At 36.3% G+C, this 26843-nt stretch overlaps 2 long non-coding RNA genes across 2 annotated transcripts in view; both read left to right on the top strand.

Annotated features, from left to right (window-relative positions):
- Positions 1-366: 366 nt before the first annotated feature.
- LOC140692051 (uncharacterized) lies at positions 367-4064 on the top strand. The gene is made up of 3 exons (XR_012067629.1): positions 367-535; positions 3210-3390; positions 3996-4064. It is a non-coding gene; the product is annotated as an uncharacterized lncRNA (long non-coding RNA).
- A 1611-nt stretch (positions 4065-5675) lies between these two features.
- LOC140692050 (uncharacterized) overlaps positions 5676-26843 on the top strand; it is a 329341-nt gene continuing 308173 nt past the window's right edge. Inside the window, exons 1-2 of the long non-coding RNA XR_012067628.1 lie at positions 5676-5909; positions 14482-14592. This is a non-coding gene — a long non-coding RNA (uncharacterized lncRNA). The remainder of the gene's footprint in view (positions 5910-14481; positions 14593-26843) is intronic.

Genomic DNA, 26843 nt, shown 5'->3' with positions numbered 1-26843 from the left:
AGTCATAAACTACTGTTTACATTGGCAGGTTCTGTTTTATGTAAAACCAAATGTTACAAGTGATAAAAGAAAATAAATTGGACTTAATAAAATTAAAATATTTCAAAGACACCATCAAGAAAGTAAAAAGACAATGCACAGAGTGGGAGAAAATATTTGCAATAATGTACACTTTTAGCCTCTTTTTTAAGTCATAAAAGATATGTTGAACCTGGGATGTTATGGACTGAATTATATCCCCCCAAAATTCATATGTGGGAGACCTAACCCTCAAGGTGACTTTATTTGGAGGCAGGGCTTTTAGGGCGTTTAATTAAGGTTAAATGAGATCATAAAGGTGGGGCCATAATCTGATAGGACTGTTGTCCTTAAAAAAAGAGGAAGAGACACCAGAAATCTCTCTTTCCACATGTGCACAAGGAAAGGCCATGTGAAGAGACAGGGAGAAGGCAGAAGTTTGCAAGCCGGGAAGAGATGCTTGACCTGAAACCAATCCTGCTGGCACCTTGATTTTGGACTTCCAACCTCCAGAACTGTGAGAAAATAAATTTGTTATTTAATCTACCCAGTCTGTTGTTATGGCAGCCTGAGCAAACTACACATGGGATGATACTTGTTGTCAGCCGACACAGCCTGACTGAAAGTCATCAATGATAGCTCACTCCAACACTAGACAAACTATTAATGAACTTTTTAAAATTCCTCCTAATTCTTCCTCCTAGTCATATAGTCTCTTTGTGAACTTGGCTCTATCGTGCTCGTATTTCCATAGTAATCACCTTTGCCTCTCCTCTGCCTCACTAAAACATTCATATCTGCTCTCCTTCATATCTGATCTTACCCACTAGTACACCCAAATAAGCCTAACACATTTCTCACACTCTAGTTTGAATAATCAATTTTTTAAATGAAAATCTGATTCCATTAATACACTGCTTCCAAGTCTTTATAGATCCATCCAGTTTATATTTATTATATGCCTTTCCTCAACTCTCTAAATATAGCTGCATCATCTCTATGGGACTCAGCTCTATTAAAGGAAACAAGTACAGAATTTAAATGAACAATTGTTAATGCTATAAGGGGTCATACTTAGATTGCTAAATACAATCTAGGAAGAACAACTATGGAATTTCAGAGTTAAATAAGAGGATAAGAGGAAGCTCAGAATGCTCATATACAGTATGGGAAAAGAAGAGTGTCTAGATTTTTTTTTTTTTTTGCCGTAACTTTCTTCAGGCAGGATATGTTTCTTAGTCATATCCACATCACTGGCTTCTAAGACAGTGTCTGTCTCAATAACTGCTCTTCTTAATAAAGATTAAGGAACTGACATTTCAACTAGAAAACACCTAGAAAATTCAGGAGTATAGCTAAGAGAGGGGTGAAAAGGCTGACTCCGTCTCTCACAAAACAGTGAACACTTGTTCTCCCTAGACTCATAATTGCAGCAAAACTGATCTTGATGAATACGTTTTTTCCCCCAATTCCTATATTCCCATTTTAGTGTTTTGACGTTTCTTTCACTTATTTCTGCCTTTAATTATGGTGATGGTTCTCTCTCCACAACTAATAACTTAGTGAGTGAGACTAAGTGGGACTAAATCTCTTCCCTTGAGTTCAACACTTAATAGGTGATTATTGGATATTTACTGCATAAAAAGCATAGAAAGCAGCACCATAGAAAGGATCATTTATATTACATCGCAGCTAAAGATTCAGATTTCTGTTTCAATCACCATGGACACAGTTTTTGAGGACTGGTTGAACACATAATATTCACTAAACTATCTCTATGTCTCTAAAACAGACAAGTAATTAGTGTCTGAATTATATAAGAAACTACTAGAAATAAAGAAAAACACATAATCTCTAATAGATAAGTGAGTAACTTACAGAAGACAAGGCAGTCCAAAAAGTTAAAATAGCATTGGTAGAGCGGCTCAAAGTACACAGCTAATCACAAAATTTTAATTAAAGTAACAATGAATTTATAGTGATTTGTAATAATAACAGATCGGCAGCATTTAGAAAGCTAGAAAATGCCAGGTCTGGGTGGGGGTGTGGAAGTACTGTCCTACTGCTACAAACTCTGGAGAGCAATCAGGCCCTACATTACCAAGCTAGATAAATGTGACCTATGATCCAGTCACTCCACTGTGTCTATTTCTCAGGAAAGTTTTATCGGTCCATGAGGAGGTACATGGTGTGACATATATTGCTTCATTTTTTTGTACAACATTGGAGGCTCCCAGTGTTTGTCTCACTGGGAGAGTGTATAGTAAAAAAACTTTTAGAAATAATTGACCATTATACAGCAGTTAGAGACAACTGATTAGAGATACCTGTAGAAATGCAGATGAGTCCTAAAAATAAGGCTCCATGAAAAATACCGTTTATATACATTAAAAATACATCATCATAAAACAGTAATACTCATTTTGCAATAGTATGTTGGTAAAAAGTGAAACATCAAACACATTATAATCAACAGTGAGGAAAGAAAGGGATGGGATCCAGGTTTGGGGAGAGAAGTAACTGAATATGGTTTTCAGATGAATATGTCTTACATGAGAATGTCAGAATTAGGTAACCTGTTGTCTATATGTATCCAAAATGAATCAGGATTTTAATGGAAACTGTGTTTGTGTATGTGTAGGAGTATATAGCCTGTATATTCTTTGTGATGATTGTCCCCCAGGGGCCAATTTTTTGTGTTCCGTGAAAAAAATCAACATGTCTCTGAGATTCTAGGCTTTACAGAGGTCTGTCACCTATAAGTTAAAGAAGTCCGCTCTGTGGATGGTACTGCTGCTGTTAAGTATTCAGTTTGTCAATCCCGATTTTGCTTCTGAGCTTTCCAAGGTGCTAGGAGGTGACAGGGTTGTGTGGTGAAGTGAAGAGTCCCGGCTCTGCTCAGAACCTTTTCCTGACCCTGCTTCCACAACCTGCAAAAGCACCTTTTGTTGGATGAATATACATTAGAGATGTCCAGCCTAACACACTGTAATGGCCACCACTGAACTCTGAATCCTTGTCACAGCTAGAGAAACCATCGGCAGGGGAACACAGGTGGAATGGCTAGAAAAATAAATACCATCTCAGGACCTGAAAAGCCCTCTGTCATGAAGTTCTTTCCACTTGACCTAAGTCCAAACTGAGTATGTATTGAGACAAAAGAATCTAATCAGAATTTATTCTTTTTACAGGCCTAGCAGATGACAGCTATGCAATTCAAGAAAAATATATTTGGCCATTGTTAATGTTGACTCCTAGTTAGTGGTCCTCAGCTGGGACAATTTTGCTCCCCAGGAGATATTTGATGACGTCTGAAGACATTTTTGATGGTCTCAACTAGCTGGCTTCTAGTGGGTAGAACCCAGAATGCTGGTAAATAACCTACAGCACACAGGACAGCTCCCCCCAAAACCAGTGATCTGGCCCAATATATCAGTAGTGATGGAGTTGAATACCCATGCCCTAAGCTAGTTAGATAAACCAAATGTGTCCTCAGGGTTCTCACACCCTGAATGGCAACCTTCCCTGTTCTTCGACCTTGCCTGGACTGCCCTTCTAAAGAAACCCGCATGGTTTTCTCGTCTCTCAGGTTTTAAATCAAATGAGACCTTCTCAGTGAGACTTTGACCAACTAATTTGGGGATCCTTATCTCATTCCTCAAAAATCCCCATCCATCTCCCTTGCCTTATTTTACTCCATATACTTAACCACATGTGTACTATGCTTTACTTATTTATTTTCCACATAGCCCGATTTTACTTGATTTGTTATTGTTAGATCTCCAATGGTGCGAGGAGTGCCTGGCACATAATAGGTACTCAGTAATTTTTTGTTGAACAAATAAACTCAGTCTTAAGAATCTTAAAGAAGAATTCAATTATAGATATGACACCTGTCTCAGATGATACTGTGCAGATTCATGATGTCTTGAGATAATACTGATCAAGCATGAGCTTAGCCTTCTTGTCTTCCCCAGTGCTCTTTAATAAGGACCAAGGGGACTGGAAAGCTACCCCAGATTGGCTGTGAAGATTCAGGAAAAAAAAAAAAAAAGGTATGTTTACATTCATGTGTCATATTTTATTACATTTCTTTCAATTATTACCATTTAAGAGCACACCTAAATGGAAATAGATTTTTTTCAACCTGATTTTAGTTTTTAACTTTTTTTTTCTTTTTTTTCACAGAGAAATCCAACATCTGGCCATCAGGGGTCTGTAACTGTCTACCATAGTGATTTTCCTGTCCCCGCCCCCAGTCCATACTCATGTACAACTCTCTCAGGGACATTCATGGAGAGAAGTGGACAAGAAAAATTCCCTTGATGGGCATAAAGGTGGTATGTACCAAGAACCCCTCTCATAATCATTTACCATTCTTGTCCATAAAGAATAGTATATGCTTGGACCCAGTGTCCACTAGAATAATTCCTCTTTACTGTTTCTCTAAATAAAATATAGTTTAAAAATCACTGTTAGCCTATTTTTTCCTACAATTATATTTGGAGTGTAATTGAGGTCGTTAAATGGATCATTTTACACATAGGCTGCCTCTCAGTGGTGAACCATATTCATAGGATCATCTAAATATTAGGGTCAAATACAGCAACAATTCTTGTAAGAACTTTCTCATTCAATTGATCTCTCTAGACTTTTCTTATAAATAAATGAGCAATTTTAGTCACCTCTTACCACACCTGCATTAATCAAGGTCTCAGAATACAGAAGGCTAACTCAAAAGGTTCTGATTGAATTTAGTGGAGGGTTTATATAAGAGGTAAGGACAGGGTTAAGATGACCCAAAAGGAATTCTGGGGACACTCAGAAAGCCATAAGCCACGATGGGAATCCATTTACCTCCCCTAATACTTGGAGGCAGGAGGAGGAAAAGGTATTACTGGAGCCCTTCTTGGGACCATGAAGGAGCAGATTCTCAGGAGGAGCTGTAAGGCTTTAGAGGAACAGAATAGCAAACACCGAAACTGCAATAGTGCGTACTACCAAAACTGCCCAGCAGTCATGTAGAATGCTGTCACAGACTCCCTCTTTCTCTATACAAAAAGGAAAAAGTGAACTCCTCAAGGTTCTATCCACTGGAAAGACTTCCCCATACCATGGTTTATCAAAGCTGTTCCTCAGTGAGGCTGTAACCTTGTGTTTCCAAATGGTTCCAGCATCTGTGCAGACTCACCCACCAGTCAGGTGCATGCTTTTTCTGATGCTTAACTGGTCTGAGGAAATGCCCCCTTGAAGCCATAGGTGTGGGTTAGAGGGAGAGGGAGCTAATTAAGCAGAAGTGGGTCCAGTAAGAGTATCAGCCACATGCTCGTAACATTTACTTGTGCTATTAACGCTGCTTGGTACCCGTATCCTGTTCCATTTTCACTTAAAGAAATGGAATACTGATACATAAATTCAAATTGATGAGAAAGATGTGTCAGATAGCACGGAATCTACAATGGGAGGCTGATTGCACTCCTGCATGCGGTATATATTGCTTCAAAGTTCCAAGAATTGTGCTGCTTGCTTCACTGTGGAAAGTTGGAATTGCAGACATTCACTGTCCCTCGGAGTCTGGAGCAAATTAGCGCTTGATTTCCAACAGGTGCTGGAGGAGGTCATCAAAAGGAAGTGCTGGCCGATTGACCCGCCAGGTGGACCCAGGCAGCCCGAGGCTCCGCCCCTCCCCTGGCGCGTGGGCGGTGCGCTCCCTGCTGCTCGCGAGGCGGGAGCCATTTTGAGGACGCAGCCCTGAGGGAGAGGGTGTGTTGAGACCGCCTGGACGGTGTTTGCGACTGAACCCCGTTTAGCCGTCTCTGTCAACTTTTAAGATTCCGGGAGGCAGATGTGGAGATTGACTCGTCTTGAGGCGCCCGAGACAAGCCTCGTGGGTAAGTTCCTTTGTTGCCGAAACCTGCTGCCTTCCAATCTGGAGGGACTGCGCTCTCTTCCTCTCTCCTCGCCCTCCCTGGGCGGGAGCCGGTTTGCAAACCGACAAGAGAGGAAAAGTTTTTGTTAGAATATAGTATGGCCGTCCTCCAAAAAACTAGGAGTCTCTGCTCCGATTCTTTTCTTGTGGTTTTCCTACCTGCCACAGACACTAAGTATCATGGCGACTCCTAGGTCGTAAGGCCGCGTGCTGAGGCATCTTGAGGGCAGCCGGAGCTGGCTGTAGAGCCCTCTCTTATTCTAGGCCTTGTTCGAAACTGGCTACCTCCTGAGTTACCTGAATTGAGCAGAAAAGCACTCCTGCATGCGGTATATATTGCTTCAAAGTTCCAATAATTGTGCTGCTTGCTTCACTGTGGAAAGTTGGAATTGCAGGATCTTCTTTCTCGCTTTAGAGAGTATATCCCAGTGTGCCTTAGATTTTTAGATACCTAGTAACTTTGCTGATGTGGCCCATGAACTTTCCAAGGGTGGTGTCTGTATTTTGGCATCAAGGGTGCTGGCTCCTCCTTTGTGAAAAGATTTAATTATCAGTGTAATGGACTATCTGTGGCATAGAAATAAAACCAAAGTCCTGAGCATTGTATTTTTTTTTAATTTTTAATTTTTTAATTGAAGTGTAGTCAGTTACAATGTGTCAATTTTTGGTGTACAGCATAACGTTTCAGTCATACATATACATACAGAGACAGACTCACGGACATAGCAAACCTACAGTTACCGGGGGAAAGGGGATGGGAGAGGATAAAGTGGGAGTTTGAGATTTGCAAATATTAACTATTATATATAAAATCGGTAAAAAACCAAGTTCTGTATAGCACAGGAAACGATATTCAATTTTTTGTAGTAACCTATAATGAAAAAGAATATGAAAACTGAGCATTGTATTTTAAAACAGGCAGAAGAGCTGCTACTGTCCTTATATAAGACAAGGGAACATGTCCTGCTGCCCTTGGCAGGGGGAAGCAAACAGCTTCTGGTTTGTTTTACTGATTTGTGTTGAAAAGAAACTGTTTGCTAGGTTATCGCTGTACCAGGTGCCAGTGTTAGTGTCAAGATAACCCAGTAAAGATCTCTTAGCTGGAACAGCTGGAGTCACCATACAACTAAATTTATAATAATCTACAGCCGTTCCTTGAGGCCCATGTGTCTTCTGCACTGTGAAATAGGTGAGTTGAATGAGAATCACTGACAACGGCGTCTTTTAAGTTTTTACAGGTGGCACTGATCTCTGACATCCTCTAGCGATGTGGTAGCCTATTGGCTTACTATTTTGAAGAAGGGCACAGTTCCACAGGCTTCAAATTGGCCCTTCTTTTCTTTGTAGCTCTCACTCCATGGACCTGGGAACCAATGCGGGGGGTTTTTCCTAGATACTTCATACATCTTTGCCAGTAGCTATTCAGTAACTAAGGAAATGTCCACAGGATAAGTCTGGTCTGTCAACAGCATTTGCTCACTTCTTTTCTCTGTGTCACATTTTGATGATTTCCTCAAAATTTCAAACTTTTTCCTTAGTATTATAGAGTTATATATTGATGATCTTTGATTTGCTGAAGATTCAGATGATGGTTAGCATGTTTTAGCAATAAAGTATTTTTTAATTAAGGTATCTACTTTTTTAAATGACATAATGCTATTGCACATTTAACTACAGTGTGCTGTGAACGTAACTTTTATAAGCACTGGGAAACCAAAAAATTCGTGTGACTGACTTAATCGTGATACTTGATTTACTGCAGTGGTCTGTGTAACTGTTAAGAGCGAAGAATTTCAATTATGCCAACCTGGGTTGAAATGTTAACTCTCTGTTACTTTGTATGAGCGTCCATATCTGGAAGAAAAAAAAAGTGGTGGGGGGATATAAGAAAAATGACCTTATAGGGTTGTTTTGGATCACTAAATACAGTGCTGTTTTTAAAGGTGTTAATATAGTACCTGATTTGTCATAAATACTCAATGAATGTTTAATGTTTTTATTTCTGGTTGATAACATTATAGATAAGAAAAGATGTTTATTGTATTTATAAAAGATGCATCGTTTTTCTCACTTTAGGAGTGCTACATGATTAGTACAGGTTCTTTGGAGCAGGTAGAGCATATGAGGAAAAAATAAAGTCAGAGATAACCAGATAACCATGTAATCTGTATGCGTTTCCTTCCAGTATTTTGCAGTATGTATTTTAAAAATGGTTTTTAATCTGAAAAATGTTTAAATTATAAATTATTTGATTAATGCAAAAACACTTTTGCAATGACTTTCAGTTTTTCATAACTTAAAAAATAATATGAACATTTTGCTTAACTAAAAGAAGCATTTAAAACATATTAAATAACATGTATTTAGATTTAGGAGTCAATAAACTTAGAATCTTATAATATGACCAGTTCTTTCAAAATTGCTCTTGTGTAGCACCAGATAAAATATTTCAAGACAAAGTTTACTTAAATGGATTTTTTATTGAAATAACTATAAACCACTACATAATAAACATTTTAATCTAATTTATTTCATTTTATTCTAAAAGATTTTTAAATGCTAGACATATAAATGATGCACTAACCAAAAGCAGTTAGAATCCTTCCTATTGTTTGAAAGTGCTTATTCCTAGGCCATGCAAGTCTGTCAGCATGTTTTCAGTCTGATGTACCAAGGTTAAATGCACTCTGGAGACACTTCTTAATGGAATTTTCAGATGACTTAATGCTATTGTACAGTAGACTAAACAATTTGATAACCAGCGCATTTAGAATACATATTATGTAATTTCAGAGAACTTTGGAAATGCAGGGGCTCCTTTTAAATGCTAAGTAGTATCTTTGGCTGTTCTTTCTGAAGAACAGTGGAAAAAATAATCTTGCTGACTTCTTTCCAGTGATACAAAGTACGGATGAATTGTGAGTGTAGATTTAATTCTTTCAGCTATTACTTCAATCGGCTAAAAGCATGTAGAAAAACATTCAAATGGACAGTAAGGAAAACAAGATAGAGTGGCTGAAAGACCTTGGCTGTCATTAATTTGTTAATAGTTGTTCACGCATCAATATTATTAAATGATGCTATGGGAGGTAAATCAGGTATCCATCCATTAACTAACTCATGAATATGACATTAAGAGGACTTTACATTACTAAATATATATTAAAGCAGAGTAAGCTGTATGAACTATATTTTAAATAATGTGGCCTTGATCGATTTTAATATTATGGCAAGAATATTCATATTTATCAAAATGAAATTTGATGTTGAACACAGTTACTCTCTCCTTGAAATAGTTTCCCTTCTTGTATTTTTATCATGTTGGCTGTGTTTTTCTCATATTTCTCCATTTTTTTTGGTCCAGTGCTTCTTTCTGTATCTCATTTTTTTAACTCCTCTTGCTTCCCTAACATTCATGGTGGTTTTAAAAACAGTCTTCTCTTTATATTCCCATCTCTCTCTGGAATGTTTTCATTCATTTTTTAAACTTTACCGAGTATATATAGATAATAACCAAATGTGAGTCTCTTATCCTAGACTCTTTCCAGTGGGCAATGTCTAATTTCCATCTTTCTGTCCCTTCCCAGTTTGCTCACCACTAAGTTTCAAAAATCCATCTCAAGGATCCCATCTATCTCTTCTCTCCTCTCCAGTGTCTATTGCTGTAGCCATAAATAAGATCAGTAAGATCTACAATACTCCACAGTGCTAGCCAGTAGAACTTTCTGCAGTGATGGAAATATTCTGTATCTGTGTTGTGAAATACAGTAGCCATTAGGGGAGCTCTTGAACACTTGAAATGTGGCTTATGGAATTGAGGAACTGAAATTTTAGTTTATTTCATTTTAACTAACATTAAATTTGAATGTTCACATAAGACTAGTAGCTACTGTATTGAACAGCACAGTTATGGATTGTTTTCGGTACTCTGAGTTGGCCTCAGAAGTTCCAAGATAAAGACCTTTGGATTTATCTTAAATCCAGGAAACTGTACATATTACTCTGCTGCTTAAAGACTCTGAGTGCCTCCTCCTATGTTACGGCTTAGTCCAGACTCTACAGACTCACATAAAAGGTCCACTTTGATCTCATTCCATCACACTTTCCCAGGCAGCTTTCCCATAATCTCATCCTTAAGTGCTCTGATCTATCCAGACTGAGTTATCTTTGTCCTGAGTCCATAGCTTCTGCTTTCTACACAGTCCTACTTTGACTCATGTGCATTCTTTTATATAGATCCTTGGCCCAAACTGCATTTCCAACTCATCTTAATTGTTTCTCTTCTTGTGTGTGTGTGTGTGTTTTTTTAAGGAAACTTCAAATGTGTTTGGAATATAACAGCAGAGTACATTTTGTAAAATTATGTATAACAAGAGCATTTCTCCACCAGTGATTGAGTGGACCAACATCTGCTTATTTCAGAAGCCCCAAGATGCCTTAATACTATTTATCTCATTATCTCCATTATTTTCCCCTCCGGGGGACTGTCTTTAATAAACTTGGCTTTGTCTCTTCTGGCAACTTTTTAAAAATTATGATTCAATGTAAACTAAAAGAAAAGGATAATTGACCCATTTCTCCCACCTGCCCTAACCTTTCCACTCTCCAACCCCCACATTTGGCAACCGCAAATTGTTCTGTCTATGAGCTCAGTTTTTTGTTGGTTTCTTTTGTTTTTAGGTGCCACATGTAAAAGAGATCAGAAAGTATTTGTCTTCCTCTCTGACTTCTTTCACTTAACATAATGCCCTCAGGGTCTGTATATATTGTTGCAAGTGGCAAGATTTCATTCTTTTTATGGCTGAATAATATTTCATTATATATATATACACCACAATTTCTTTATTCACTCATCCATTGGTGGACACTTAGGTTGTTTCTATAGCTTGGTGATTGTAAATAATGCTGCAGTGAACGTCGGGGCACATACCTTTTTGAGTTAGTGTTTTCATTTTCTTCAGATAAAGACCCAAAAGTAGAATTGCTGGATCATATGGTAGTTCTATTTTTAATTTTTTGAAGAACCTTTGTACTGTTTGCCATACTGGCTACACCAATTACATTGTCACCAACACTTTACAAGGGTACCCTTTTCTCCAAATCCTTGCCAACACATGTTATATTTTTTAAATAACAGCCATTTCAGCAAGTGTGAGGTGATACCTCACTGTGATTTCTGACTGGCATTTCCCTGATGATTAATGATGTTGATCATTTTTTCATGTAGCTGTTGGCCATTTGTATGTCTTTGGAAGAAATACCTATTCAGATCTTCTCAAGTTTGAATGGGGTTAATTGTTCAGTTTCATCTGAAGCTGTCACTTCCTGAGTTTTTTCCAATTTCCCAAGATATATGCAAGCTCTCCTTCTACTGAATGAGTCTAGTTGTCTATCTTTATTTCCTCCGGAAATAGAACTATTTTATCCTTATGTGAGGTTATAAACTCTTTAAGGTCATATTCTGTATCTGATTTACTCCATAATCTTTTGGCTTTGGTCTACTGCCCAGTATACAGAACACTCAAAATAACTGGTTTATCAAGTGATTGGATTAAACAATAGATAAGTGAATTAATGTGGACATTTCAATTTGAGACACTTATCATCATCAGAGCATTTCAAATGAAAGTAATCAAATCATTAGATAAATATGGACTTATAAATGTATAGATACCATATATGGAGACATGTTTTATTTTTATTTATGTATATATATATGGGTGTAGTCTCAAATATGCAAATGGTCTCTTTAGTTATAGCTGGATGGCTTGCACATTTTATACAAATTGTTTTCTTTTTATATGCATGTGGAATACATACACATTTTTATCTGATATGTACTGAAAATAATTTTTTGTTTTTCTAGATAATTGGCTCTGCTCTTCCACATGTAGAGCAATCTTAAACATTATAATTATATGCTAAAAAACAAAACATTGTGTGAAAATATTTATTGTAAATCAGAATATTATGGTAAGTCAAGAAGATTTTCCCACCATGAACATTTGTTTACCATCTGTATTCAGTCCAAGCAAACTAACTGTTCATTACTATTAAGCTTGGATAGTGGACACTGTAACTCCTTGACACTATTAAATTATGGCAGTTAAAATAGATGAAAAATCTGATACTCTTTTTTAAGGTTTTGTGAACTTTCTCTGGAATAGCCTGAGAAGTTCACTTATTTTCTAAGAAACTTTAGTCCCAAATAGCAAATACGTATATTCATATTGTAAACACACTCCAAAGAGTCTGTAATACAATGATTTCAATAGTAGATATTACTTTATATTTTCCTTACTACAGAAATCAATGATTCTTTTGTGAACAGTGTTAAATGATGAACTATACTGATTAAACATTAGGCAGTAGATAGGATTTAATTGCTAAAGAAGACTCATCAGACCAAAAATGACAAGGCATAAAAATTTACAGTTGGTTGCATGGAAAGGCTATAGTAAGGCACCAGCATATAAGTTAGGATATGGATCACGGCCAAAGACCCCCTGACAGTAAGGGTCTGGAGAAACTAAGCTATTGGCCTCCCTTTGCAGAGGCCGTACTGGGATACACCTTTTCTTTCAAGCCAAGAACACAATTTTCTCTTATATCAAAAACTACCTCTGTGTGCACATAAAACCACAGAACTAGGAAAGCCGAAGTGGAATCTCAGCCAAGATTTCTTACGTCCTGGTGGTCAGGTAGGCGTCTTCTTGCTGCATAACCTGCCCCAGTAGCAGAGTGCTGCAGGTCCCTCACCAAGACTAGGTACAAATCATCAGCCTCACTTACCAATAAATAATGCTGACATGCTGGTATTTCACCCCAGAGCTCCTCAGACCTGTAAAGCAACACTGTAGGCAGTGCAGTTTATGCCCTGGCCAGGGTCAGGGCTTTGCAGGTACTTTTCTTATTTCAGACCAGTTTCAGACCTAGGGGAGTTTACTCTCACAGCTCAGAAACCAAATAACAGGAGTACAATAAATGTCTTGCAACACATAAAAGTAACAAAGGGTTAGTATTCAAAATATATGAGGCATTTATAACCTAGAAAGAGAAAAATAATAAAAAGGAAGAGAAACTCCAAACGTATTTTTAAATCACACATGTAAAAACTCACTAATGATTTAGGAATGGCAAAAAAAAAACAAACCACCAAAACTAATCAGATTGCCAAATTTTTCAAAAGTCTGCTAGATACATTTCCATAAGAATCTGGGAAAACGGAAGCCCTCACATGCTGCCATGGTAGTGGAAAATGGTGCTTTTACTTAAAAGAGCAATTCAACGAACTTTACAATGGTTAAGGTTATTCTTAAGACTAACTATTCAGGGGGTGAAGTGTAGCTCAGTGGTAGAGTACATGCTCAGCATGCATGAGGTCCTGGGTTCAATCCCCACTACCTGACATTTTAAATAAATAAATAAACCTAATTACCTCCTGCCACAAAAAATAAAAATTAAATTGTTAAAAAAATTAACTATTCATCTCCTAGGAATATACTTTAGAAAAAACTAGAAAACAACATGGGATACATTTGCATGATTATTTGTTACAACTTGCTTGTAATCATGAAAAATTAGAAATGATATGACCTATATATAGAAAAATAGATCAATAAGTTACATATTTTTGATAGAGTACTCCATATAGGTTAAAATGGATAGATAAATATTCATATATTATGAGTCAGAGATGTAATGATATACAAATTCTGAATCGTGAATGTACTCTTAACACTAAAAATTTAAAACATTAAGTTGAGAGAGAAAATCACATAACAGAAACACAAATTTTATCGCATCACTTATATAAAGTTTAAAACCACACAGAAAAATCCTTATAATACATTATTTATGAGACCAAAGAGATGTAATGAAGTATAAAATTTAGAAAAGATAAACACCACCTTTTAAATAGTGGGTACTTCAAGGAAGAAACTCAAGAAATGTTCTTAATGAGGGGTCCAAAATGATTTATTTCTTTGAAAACAAGAATTTGTGGTAAATGTGGCACAATGTTAACTCCAGCATTTGGGAAATTAAAACTGCCTCCTGGAATTTGGGCTGTAGAGGGACAAGTGATAGACTTACATCTGAAAAAAAAAAATCCCTATTAAATAGATAGGGAGGCCATGGAGGTCAAACTGCCCACCCATCGAAAGTAAAAATAAATAATAAAAAATTAAAAAGCTGCCTAAGATGTAATAAGTGTGGACTTGATGTGAAGAAACCTACCTGGGTTTATCTTGAATCTTTCCTATAATTATTGCTGGATGGGTTGTAGAATCTGACCTCAGCTTATATAGAGAAACTGAAAAAAGTGTCCTAAGTTCCCAGCAGTAGTAGAGACATTTTCAAATTCAAGAGTGAGGAACTCGGATGGCTCCAGTTGGGGTATTTCTCAATAATCTCACAAACAGAAAAGAAGCACTCCATGAGGTAATAATTGGCATTCAGAATCTGCTGTAGTCAGAGGGAATCATCAAGGCAATACGTCTGTCACTCAAGTTAATCTTTTCTTGATCCTTTAGGGTGTCCACTTGGAGTGAGAGAGTGAGAAAAAGGAGAAATACAAGATGAGGTAGAGATGACAAGGACCAAGAACCAGACGATACCACAAGAGTGATACAGGATTAGATCAGGTAAGAGATCCAGCTGCTAACTGAATAACACTACGGAATTTTGATCATTGTAGTACAATGGTCAGTCTAATTGTAAACATGAGACTGTTCTTATGACTAAATGTGGCCTATTACTTCATTATTGAACAGTGATCATAAAGCTTACAGGATCTACTTGAAATTTCATCCTAGGCAGGGGAAGAATTGGCCCTACAGAGCTGGTCTGAAGGTGCAGTGAGAGGAACGAATGTTTTATATTCATGCCTTAAGAGACACAACTTGTACAATAAACAGATTATATGGTTATTTTATGTAAAACATACAGGGCCCAAGGGACATGTATCTTCCACAGAGCCATTGTAATCTAGACTTTAATCTGCTCCTTGATGATTTGCAAGCATCGTTACAAAAAACTAGAAGAGGGAGGTAGAATTTGGTGAATACATATATACTGTCAGTTACTTAACAGTTCTGATATAACTAGAACTTGTAGGGTTTTTCAGTTTTTGTGTGTTAATTACTAATGGTACACAGTATTCCAATACTGTATATTTGGTTTGAGATAAACAGCCGAAAAATGCCACATTGGAAGCATGAAAGAAGACTGGGGGACCATTCATTTAATATAGGAACAAAGAATGTGTTGGCTGAGTTTAATTTTTGCCTTAATCATTTATATAAACTCTTCTTTCTCCTGTGTTTGAGGCTTAAGTAAGAAGCTATACCGTTTTATCTTGGGGCGTTGTTTCAAAGTTGTCTTTTAATTTTCATTTGTCACATGTATTGTTGTTGTTTTCTAATTTGCAAATACTCTGAATGCCTGTAATCTTCTTTACAAATTTACAGTGAAGTATGACTGAGCAATTCAAGTGACCATTTTAGGTCCTGAATTTGAGTTGGTGCAAAGTAATTGATGAGTAAGAAGGTGTAATAAACATAGCAATCCTCGGGGTGAACTTCCATGTCATAGAACTTTGAAGCCAAAATGATACTTATCTGAGATATTTGGTTCATGTGATCTTTACTGCACAGGCCTGTTATATACAACATAACATTATGTGATGTCTAAGAGATCTTGACAGAGTTTGGAAACATGAAGTCTGTAAGGTCATAGTCTTAATCACTATTAGCGTGGTATGATATATCAGCTGCTCAATAAAGCTAGAACGCATGTTCTACCTATAGGATTGGATGATTAGCAACAGAGTGATCTATGTAAAAATATCAGCATGAGTTCTCAAACTAGGGTCCAGTAAGCGCTATATCTCCCATATTGCTGTGCATACCATCCTGTCTTTCTCCTCCTAGATATTTAACCAGTGCCCCAAGAGACACGTGACAGTTGATCCAAAACTTTAAGTGACTTTTGAATTCCTTAGAAAAGACTGATCATGTACTGTTGTCAGTAATACTTTTTAGTGTGCATCACACACACACACACACACACACACGTGTTCTTTTATGTATTTTAAAATTTAGCCTTTATACTTGCACTAATGTTCCAGTACATTATGTTCATTACTAAGTGTATGCGAGTATTAGAAATGTAAAATTTTTGAGATAAAGATGAAATAAGCATTATTTCCACCAAGATGTTTTACGGGAGTCTTCAGCCCTAGACTCTGGCTTTGAAATTCTTAACTTCTGTGGGAAGGAAGAAAAATTAATAAGGTGCCATAAGTGCTTCAGTGTGTGCTGCCCCAGTGAAATCTCATTTTGCAAGGCTGCTGATTGTGGAATATGGTAACCAGGGGAGTAGTATGTGACAGAAATTAGTCTTCAAAAATAATCTGAGTAGCTGATAAAAATGCACGTGTAAATCAAGCAAGGGTTGAATATAAATGTACGGAGTGATAGGACTGAGTTAATGACATGTATTGGAGAAGAATGTATTAAAACAGTTGCCTTCCTCCAAGATGTGGAAGTGAACACTATTGTAGTACATCTGTAGGCCAAATACGTAAGGGGCTATTCAGCTACACCAGCATGTTTTTTTTTTAATGAATCATTTTATTTTTTGTATATATGTTTTTATTGAAGTATATGTGGTCAGTTTACAATGTTGTGTCAATATCTGGTATATACAGCACAATACTTCAGTCATACATGAACAAACATACTTGTTTTCATATTTTTCACAAGTTACTGAATATAGTTCCCTGTGCTATACAGTATGAACTTGTTGTTTATCTATTTTATATATGTTAGTATCTGTAAATCTCGAACTCTCAATTTGTCCCTTCCCACCCCCTTCCCCCACCATAACCATAAGTTTGTTTTCTATGTCTGTGAGTCTCTTTCTAGTTTATAAATGTTTGTGGTTTTTTTTTTTTAGATTCCACATATATGTGCTATCATATGGCATTTTTCTTCCTTTTTCTGGCTTACTTCACTTAGAATGACAATCTCCAGGTCCATCCATGTTGCTGCAGTTGGCATTATTTTATTCTTTTTTATGGCTGAGTATTATTCCATATTTTACACACACACATACACACACACACGCACACGCACACACACACATATATATATACATACATATACACACCACATCTTCTTTATCCAGTCATCTGTTGATGGACATTTAGGTTGTTTCCATGTCTTGGCTATTGTAAATAATACTGCTGTGAACTTTGGGGTGCATGTATCTTTTGGAATTAAGGTTCCCTCTGGATATATGCCCAGGATTGGGTTGTTGGATCATATGGTAAGTCTTTTTTTAGTCTTTTGAGGAATCCCCATACTGTTTTCCATAACGGCTGCACCAAACTGCATTCCCACCAGCAGTGTAGGGGGGTTCCCCTTTCTCCACAGCCTCTCCAGCATTTGTCATTTGTGGATTTTTGAATGACAGCCATTCTGACTGGTGTGAGGTGATACCTCATTGTAGTTTTGATTTGCATTTCTCTGATAATTAGCGATATTGAGCATTTTTTTCATGTGCATATTGGCCATTTATATGTTTTCCTTGGAGAATTGCTTATTTAGGTCTTCTGCCTATTTTTGGATTGGGTTTTTTTCTTACTAAGTTGTATGAGCTGTTCATATATTCTGGAAATTAAGCCCTTGTCAGTCTCATCTTTTAGAAATATTTTTTCCCATTCCATAGGTTGTCTTTTTATTTTGTTTATGGTTTCCATTGCTGTGCAAAAGCTTATAAGTTCAATTAGGTCCCATTTGTTTATTTTTGCTTTTATTTCTATTGCTTTGGTAGACTTCCCTAGGAGAACATTGCTAACATGTATGTCAGAATGTTTTGCCTATGTTTTCTTTTAGGAGGTTTATCGTGTCTTGTCTTATATTTAAGTCTTTAAGCCAGTTTGAGTTTATTTTTGTGTATGGTGTGAGGGAATATTCTGACTTCATTGAGTTACATGCAGCTGTCCAGTTATCCTAACAGCATTTGCTGAAGAGACTGTCTTTACTCCATTGAATGTTGTTGCCTCCTTTGTCAAAGATTAATTGACCAAAAGTCCGTGGATTTATTTCTGGGCTCTATTCTGTTCCATTAACCCATAAGTCTGTTTTTGTACCAATACCATGCTGTTTTGATTACTGTAGCTCTGTAGTATTTTCTGAAGTCTAGGAGGGTTATTCCTCCAGCTTCATTGTATTTGTTCAGCATTGCTTTGGCAATTCCATCACATGATTCTAATAAACTGATTTGTAAGAGACAAGAAGGGTAGAGCCAGTGATTTTTGACATAGAGGGAGCTTTCCTGTCCTGTAAAGGTAGGATGGAAATACAGTATAGTTACCACTTTGCTCAGATGAACATGCATAGCAAACAGGAGTGTCAGTAACACAGAGGCAGGAGACAGAAAGAAACTTGTCCCCGGTAACCAGACACACATTCTCATTCTCATAACCATATTGAATAACAATCATTCTCATAACCATATTGAATCATTTAAGCATTTACATAAAGAGGCACAGTGGCTATTAAGGACAACCATAGCTTTTCACCTTTTTATTAAGTGTAGAAACTGAAAATTCCCTTAACTTACTAGAAAGATCATTATAAAAGATAGTCTTTTCAATGCAAATTGCAAGGGAGGCAGAAAAAAAAAGGAAATTAATAAAGAGAATCATTTCTCTTGGTTATCACTGGAGAAGGATCTCAACTGTTTATTGAAGAGGGTTTTGAAGTTAAAATAGGAATCCTACTGCAGCATTCCACAGTACTGCTAGAACCAGAGTTCCAAAAGAAAGAAATCTGTACTCAAGGACAAAGAATTTTATGTGAAAATGTAATGTAGGGCAGACAACAGCAAACTGTGGTCTGTGGGTCAAATCTACCCCTTGCACCCATTTTTGCTAATAAAATTTTATTGGAACACTGACACACCCATTTATTTCTGTGCTGTCTGTTACGTATTTCACAGTTTTGGCTGAGTTAACTAGTTACAACAGAAACAGTTTCTTATAAAGCCTGAAATATTCTCTGGTCCTTTATAGAAGAAGTTTTCTGGTGTATAGTCTCTTGGGGTTAATATACACCATTATAGTTTCTGAAAAGACTTATAATTAGTATAAACATTTTATGAGTAAATACTCACTTTTATAGGAATAATTTTACATATATTTCAGTATTTCAATGGATAGTTTATCTGGAATGTTGTAGTGTATGTCTGGGTATAAAACCATTTGTTAGACAACACATAGTTCATTTTAGAATGTAGATTCAGTCATTCTTCCTCAGTCCCAAATGGGACTCTTCTCAGTTTTAAAATGGATTTCCTTTCCCGTACACCATTTGGGTATTTCTTCAGGCACCAGGGTCTAGAATATCATCCAACTGAAAATGTCTGTTAAGATTCTTGCAGGCAGAGAAGCAAATTAAGTAAGAAGCCAGTTTTCCAAAAGTTTGTATTCACTGTTTTTTGTCCTGGACTTTTGTGCTACTTATTACATAAATATCACCTGTGAAGAGTACAGATCATAAGCCTTTCAGGTCAACTTTTGTTTGATTTTAAAAGTAGAGTATCTATCACAGAAGTACCTCAAATCATTTACCTGGACATTTATTTTCACAGTTGAGTTTCCCCTGTCTCCTCAGTTAAAAAAAAATATTCTTACATACCACTTCTTTGCATCTCTCTCCAGGTCAAAATGTCTTTGCATGAATGTCCTGGCATTGTTAATGATATTTTATGTCAGTAAAAGAGAATGATCTTTTACACATCGATTGCCTCTCCACTGGCTACTTCACTATCAGCGATCAAGTTTTGAGTAGATAACTTTCCTACATCTTGTGATTAAGGAGATGGAGATACAGAGTGTTCACAATAAATAACTTGATAAGAACTTTGACCCAGCATTTCTGTCCTAGTCTGCATCTTTGCTTGTTTCAGTCCAACTTTAGAAATTTATTTATTTGGATCACTGCCTTTCATAGGTCATCCGAATGTGCCTCTTGTGGGGATCACTCTTTCTATGAGTTAATATAAATGAGCGAGGTCCTGAGGGACTGATAGGTGCTGTAGAGGTGGTTTCAACAAGTAAGATGGCAGGATTAAGCCCAGGTACAGTGGGTAGCAAGGGACATGATGAGTACCAGGATGGACGGATAGCCCCCAAAAAAGTGAAGGTGTCAGTAACAATGACACACGATCTTCTCTTGCTTTACAATTCTGCCTAGGGCCAGATCTGCTCAAGAATTCAGTATGCTGACTATTTCCCTGTAGAGAGAGGGTGTGGGGGAGGAACAGAGACAGGAAGAAGAGCGGGAGGAGGATAGAAAAGAAGAGAAATAGAAAAGCCAGCCCATCAGGAGTGGCTCTCTGCTTTAGGAGTTTTTCCTATCCTGGGACTCTGTGTTTTTGCTTTCCTGGATCCCATATTATCTTCTGTCTATTACTTAAGTAGTTTTTCAGAGGGAAAGGTATTCTCCAAAATGAGATTACGTTGGCAGAGTGGCCTCTGGTAGAATTATTACAGTTCTCAATATTCTTGACTTACGACTGCAGAATTTCCCATCAACACACACAAAATGTGTTCACCAAAGTAAAATTAAATGCTCTGGGCCCTTGGAACTGTCTCATTGCACGGTGAATAAACAAAGGATGAGTTAAGTTCTCTGGGTTGGTAACAAAACGCATACAATAAGGAAGACAGTGAGCAGTTAACTACACTTCTCTTTGTTTTTTATTTTTAGTTTGAAAAGTGATTTGACTGTCTATACTAATGAAATAATCTCACCTCTCAAATAACCATTAAATATTTGTATCACATTAGATTACACTGATAGGAGATGGATAAGTCTTATGAAATGACAGATAGTAGTCTTAAGGAGAGAAATATTTTATTGATTTAATCCATCACATCCTTGGGTCACAGAGGTTCAGTGCTACTCGGCAGCTATTCATAGGCCCAAAGTAGATTTGTCCCTCACTGGACCACGTACCAGTAATGGTTCTTGGGATATAGATGATTAAAGTGGCAGAAAAAGAGAGCAGGTGTTGTAAATTCCTCAGAGAGGCTGTACTTGATAACAAACATGTTAATGTAAATTATCCTATTATGTTCCATTCTGTTATCCTAATGAAAATTGTGCTATTTAAGCCCACTGAGCACAACGCTTAGTTGTGCTTTTAGCCCTTCCACTTGATCTGAACAGCTCTTTTCTTCTCTTCCCCCGTTTTTTTAATGAATCCTTAACAAAAAAAAAAAATTGACATTATTAACTTATTGTGCCTTGGGAGCAGTTACTGTGAATTCAGACACACATTTCCTTAATTTAAAATAAAAATGAGAAATATACAAAATGGTAATATTTCATTATGCAAATTTGTCTTTCTTGCTATAAAGATTTGGTTATTGCCATTGCTTCAGATGGAACACAAATGAGGCATGAGATCTCCTGTTGCTTTTCCACAGTTGAAAACAACATCGAATATTAACACAGTCATTAATATTATATACAAGCTCTAATTCAGTTATTGATTTGTGTGGTACCACACAGTAAAGAAATAGTAACTATTTGAAAGAGACTATAGCCGAACTGTGATAAAAATCCCTATGAGCCTATTGGCTTGAGCTTAATATACTGGTGGTTTCTTTGCTTAACAATACAGTCAACAGGTATTAGTTATGTGTTCAGGAATTTGAGCTGTTTTTTGTGTTGCTACATGGATGATGTGTAAAACAAGGAGTTTGAGCTTTATTTAACATGAACAGTTTCATTATTCTCCTTATCTGGTAAACACTGATTATGAAGTCATATATAAACTTAAATTTTATATTTGATAGCCATCACTCTTCAGATGTGATCCAAAGTCTTAACTAGGAGATTCACAGAAAGAATGTACTCACATTAGTCTATTATTTCTGTGAAATTAAACTGGTATTGTCATTTGGAACCTATATTTGTCATTATGAAAAAGGACACAATGTCTTTGAAAAGATGATCTTTTTAAAGCAAATGCTACATATTGAAATTTTACTTTTTTATGAACAATCTCTATTTTAAATTGAGAAAATACATGTTTGAATTCAGTTTTATGAACACATTCTCGGTCACAATGGCATTGTGTTTCCAACAGAAAAAAATAGTTTTATGAAAAATAATTCTCATGCTAATCACATCAGTGCAGCAAATGCAATGCATTTGAATTTCAGGTATCTGTGTTTTTCCTTTCTCAAATTTGATATTGCCAACTTGTCTTGGTGTAGTAATATGAGACCACTTTGGATACTGTAGACCAGTGTTTCTCAAATGAAAGCGATTTTGCCCCCAGAGATACTTACTTGACAATGTCTGGAGACTTCTGGGTAATCACAACTTGAGGGGAAGTCCTTTTGCATCTAGCAAGCAGAAGCCAGGGACGCTTTCAGACATTCTGCAGCGCACAGGACAGACTCCCACAACAAAGAATGATCCAGATCCAAATGTCAATGACGTTACTTTACCGTGGGTGGAGAAATCCTGCTCTTGAGCAATGCTGCCCAGTAGAAATACAATGTCACAAATGAGAGCCCAATACAAAGAATTTATAGTTTTCTAGTAGTCACATTAAAAGAATAAAAAAGAAACAGGTGATGTTATTTTTAATAATATATTTAATTCAACCCAGTATAACTAAAATATTATCATTTCAGCATACATTTAATATAGCATATGAAAGGTACTTTACATCTGAAATACTTCTAGAAATCCAGCGTGTGTTTTGCACTCAATACATCTGAATTCAGACTAGCCATATTTCAGCTGCTCAGTAGCCACTTGTCGTCGGTGGCTGATTGTTCAGGGTAGGGAAGCTCGCGTATATTCCCAGCTTTAGCACTATTCACCCATATCTTAAATATAGAAAAAAATGGTAGCAATAGTCTGTACTGAGATGATCACCAAGTGTGACCAGTGTTTCCTTCAGTTTAACAAAGGAGTTTATACGAAGATTTTATTAACACTTTCATATTAATGTTAAAGTTCATCTCAAAAATTATCACTTTTTATGACATTTAGTCACAAAGTCAAGGAATGTTGGGAGCATGCGGTACAACCTCCATTTCAGTCCAGCAGTTCTGTCACAATGTCAAGTCCATGGGGCTACCTCACCTCTGTCTCTCACAGCCTGAATGAAGGCGGTTTAATTATATTAAAAGGGAATACTTTTTTAAGAGGAATCTTAAGCACTGTTTTTTGTTTACTTGAAGAAATTCTAGTATGCTAATACAGGCAAAATGTTTAAGTTGTCTTCTCATTTAAAGTTAAACATACCATTCCAGTGATTTGTTTCATTTTAATGTGACATTGGAGTTCTCATTTGTATTTTCATGAGGATGATGAATCTGTGGTTAGTGGCTTAGAAGTGATAATACTAGGTCAGAGTAACTCCCCCCCCCTTTTAAAGTAAAGTATAGTTGTTATGGAATAAACTTTACTGTGGGCAAATAGGCAATAAATTAGGGTTATTGTAATGAGTAGCCAGACAGTGCCAACACAAATCCTGACGATTCTTACAGAAAGTTGGAAGCCCATCTTGCCTTAGCTTTTATTCTCCTGCAAAATATAAAGTTGTCATAAATATAAAATAAACGTAACAAATGCCATTTTAATTGCTATTTTAAAAGAGTAAAAGAACCTCAAAATATTAATTAAATTTATTTTTCCTACAGAAAACATGAGCAAATTGTTTAAATGATTTAGTCTGTTGTTGAAAACTCTCGTACTATTGTATATATGGTACCTGGGATGAATTTGTAGAACAGTTACCTCCACTGTGGTCCGTTGAGTAACTTACCTTAATCTTGGTGCTTTTCCTCCCATGGAAGCTCTCTCAAATGGCCTGGAGTTATGGGGAATTTCTGTTTCTGACTTGAAGAGGTAGCTTCATGCTTGCAAATTTGAGATGTAGTTGATATAACAACAAAGTCTTTGAATTTCTCTAAAACAAATTAAGAAAGTTCCCCAGTTGCAAAAGATGGGAATTTTAGAATTGAGGAGAACAGATTGTCTAATGAAACATGATGGTAGGTGGTAGAATTTATTTAAATATAGTTATCTACTTTTCAATAATTGTTGCTGAAAATGCACCATCTGCTTTAAAAGAATACTTGTGGCATATCATGTTAATAGATTCATGAGAAAGAACTGAGTTTAATTTATTTTTGAAAATTTCATTTACTAGAGTCATTAATTAAGTATATTTGGCCAGCGTGCTAGGACAATATTAGAAAATGTCTTGTGAGCTATGTAGTATATCTTTGGGGAAGAGAATTAAGAGATGTCTTGCAAATGAAGATATATAAGAGGTGCAATATTGGTCAGATTGATATGTAAATGTTTGAAATTTTTTTAGGGGAAGTTAACTTTGATAAATATTCATTGTCAAGGTTTGACAAATACCTTCCAAGTAGGCTCTGTGTATCCATAGTGTTCTTCACCAGAAAATATGAAATAGTTTGTTTTATAAGCATGTGATCAAGAACAGTGGAATACGTAATATTAAATTGCTCAACATTTTATGTTATAGGTAATACGTTCTTTTTTTTAAATTGAAGTATAGTCAGTTACAATGTGTCAGTTTCTGATGTACAGCACCATGTTTCAGTCATACATATACATACATATATTTGTTTCATATTTTCGTTATAGCTTACTATGAGATAGTGTAGTTCCCTGTGCTATACAGAAGAAACTTCTTGTTTATCTATTTTGTATATAATAGTTGATATTTGTAATATTCTTTTTTTCACGGTGTGTGAGACAAAGTATGTTCTGGGCAGATAATAATAGTAGATAATGTGCTAAATATGTTGGTCTTGAATGCTCACCTACAGCATCTTTTGCATCTTTTTCAGTTCCTTCTCAATTACATAATGATTGATTCTCATTCTGTAATACGGAAGTTGTTCATTCTGTCTTGAACTTCTTTGGCATGCATTTTTATCCAATTCCCCTTTTACTACTCCTGTCCCTTTAGAAGACAAGCACCCTTAAGGGAGTGACTGTCTTTTATTCTTCTAAATAATTTTCCTCGAATCTAGTGCATGTGTTACATATAGGAGATTCTTAATCAGTATTGGTTTTAATTAAATTGAATACTATAGGCTTCTCCTCATGTTTTGAGATTAATTGGCTGTCACGTATTAAGGAAGGAGTTTAATACACAACTCATTTTTCAGAGAGAAATTAGCCAGATGGATTTTTTTTTCCATTTAAGTGGTTGACGCTTTTATATTTATTCCATGTGGCATGTGCTCTTTCTGTCACATCTTTCACTTTAATGAGTTGATAATGTCACCAAATGGTTTTTGGCTATATCAGAACAGGTATGTGTAGGAAGTAACTTGAATTCCTTTATGAATACCTGCAAATGCCAAATGAGTTTCTAATGTAGGCTTTAGGGAAAAAGAGGAGAACATCTGAGTTCATGAAAAAGTGAAGACACACTCCCTGGTAGAGCTGCAAAGGAAAGTACCTGGAATGGTGCAGCCCCTTCTTCAGAAACACAGGGAACAGCTGTCTCTGTCTCTCTGTGTGTATATACAAATTTTCTCTCACCTTGATTCTTTTCTCACTTAAAAAAAAAAAGGTACCTAGTATACTAGATGCTAGTATATTTACTAGGAAGTGTACTAGTATATTTATCTACAGCTGTGGAGTTGGTTTAACACTGAACATTGGAGAATTTTAAATATAGAAATATATTACTTTAGCTACCTATGGCAAATACTATGAGCCTCCAGGCATTAACTCGAAGACTGGTAGCTGCCTTCTGAAATGCAGCGTACTTGGAGCCACTGGCTTCCTCATCTCATCTTAGTTGTTCACTTAGTACCTGTATGACCTTGGTAAGGCATTTAACCTGTATCTCAGTTTCTACATCTGTAAAGTCGGAGTTTTGTATGTCATATGCTTTAATGAGTCTTCACTCTGAATATGTTTGTGTGATTGTGTGTGAATGAGACAGCCTTGATTCAATTCCCTCCTGTATCACTTAGGAGCTTGTACCTTGCACAAGTTATTTACTGTGCCTAAGACTCAGTCTCATCATTTCCAAAATGTGTATAAGCATGCATGGTGAGGATTAAACAAAAACAGGGATGTAAAGTGCTTATGATACAAAAGTCTCTTCAGTTTTAACTGTTATTATGAGAATTTTTCAAGCCATGAAAATGCCTTAAGTGCTTTTGTTTAATTTTAGTGTAAATCCTTCTATTTTTCTATATGAATGGAAACTCTTCTGGTTCAGCTTTGTTGATCATGCTCCAAATTTGGTCATAAATATCCAACAAGGAAAATGTAGTATGTTTTATTACATATTCTTCATTGTATGGAGAAGTATTTCTGAACATACGGATTGTCAAGAACTCAACTCTTTAGTCAACGAAAAATATAATGTGAACCTCTTTAATGAGTAAGCCAATATAAAATACTTATTACTACAGGGATTTTAGAGTAGTTTAAACTTTGGTCTTAAGAATTTATAATTGAGGTATTGAAGCAAGGAGTAAATAGTAAAAGCAGTATAATTCATAGTTGATGATAAGTACAGATACTAATAATGACTGGTCTTTGGACAAGTGAGAGAATAGCATATGCTTTGGTGATAAGAAAAATCCTGAGACAGGAGACAGGCGTTCAGTTGAACATTGGCAAAAGGAGAGATGGTAACAAATAGAGACGCACATGAAGTGGGAGATCAGCGTGAGTATTAGGACAGGAGTGGGAAAGACCATGATGTGTTTTGGAGACAGTGGATCTAGCAGCCTGGAGATTTTAAGAAGATAATACCAAAATGATGAAATTGAGATCCTTAAATGCCAGCT

Source organism: Vicugna pacos, chromosome X, assembly GCF_048564905.1.
Source record: "Vicugna pacos chromosome X, VicPac4, whole genome shotgun sequence".
NCBI classification, from domain to species: domain Eukaryota; kingdom Metazoa; phylum Chordata; class Mammalia; order Artiodactyla; family Camelidae; genus Vicugna; species Vicugna pacos.
Note: the sequence above shows the minus strand (reverse complement) of the source record. Positions and strands in the feature narration are given on the sequence as shown.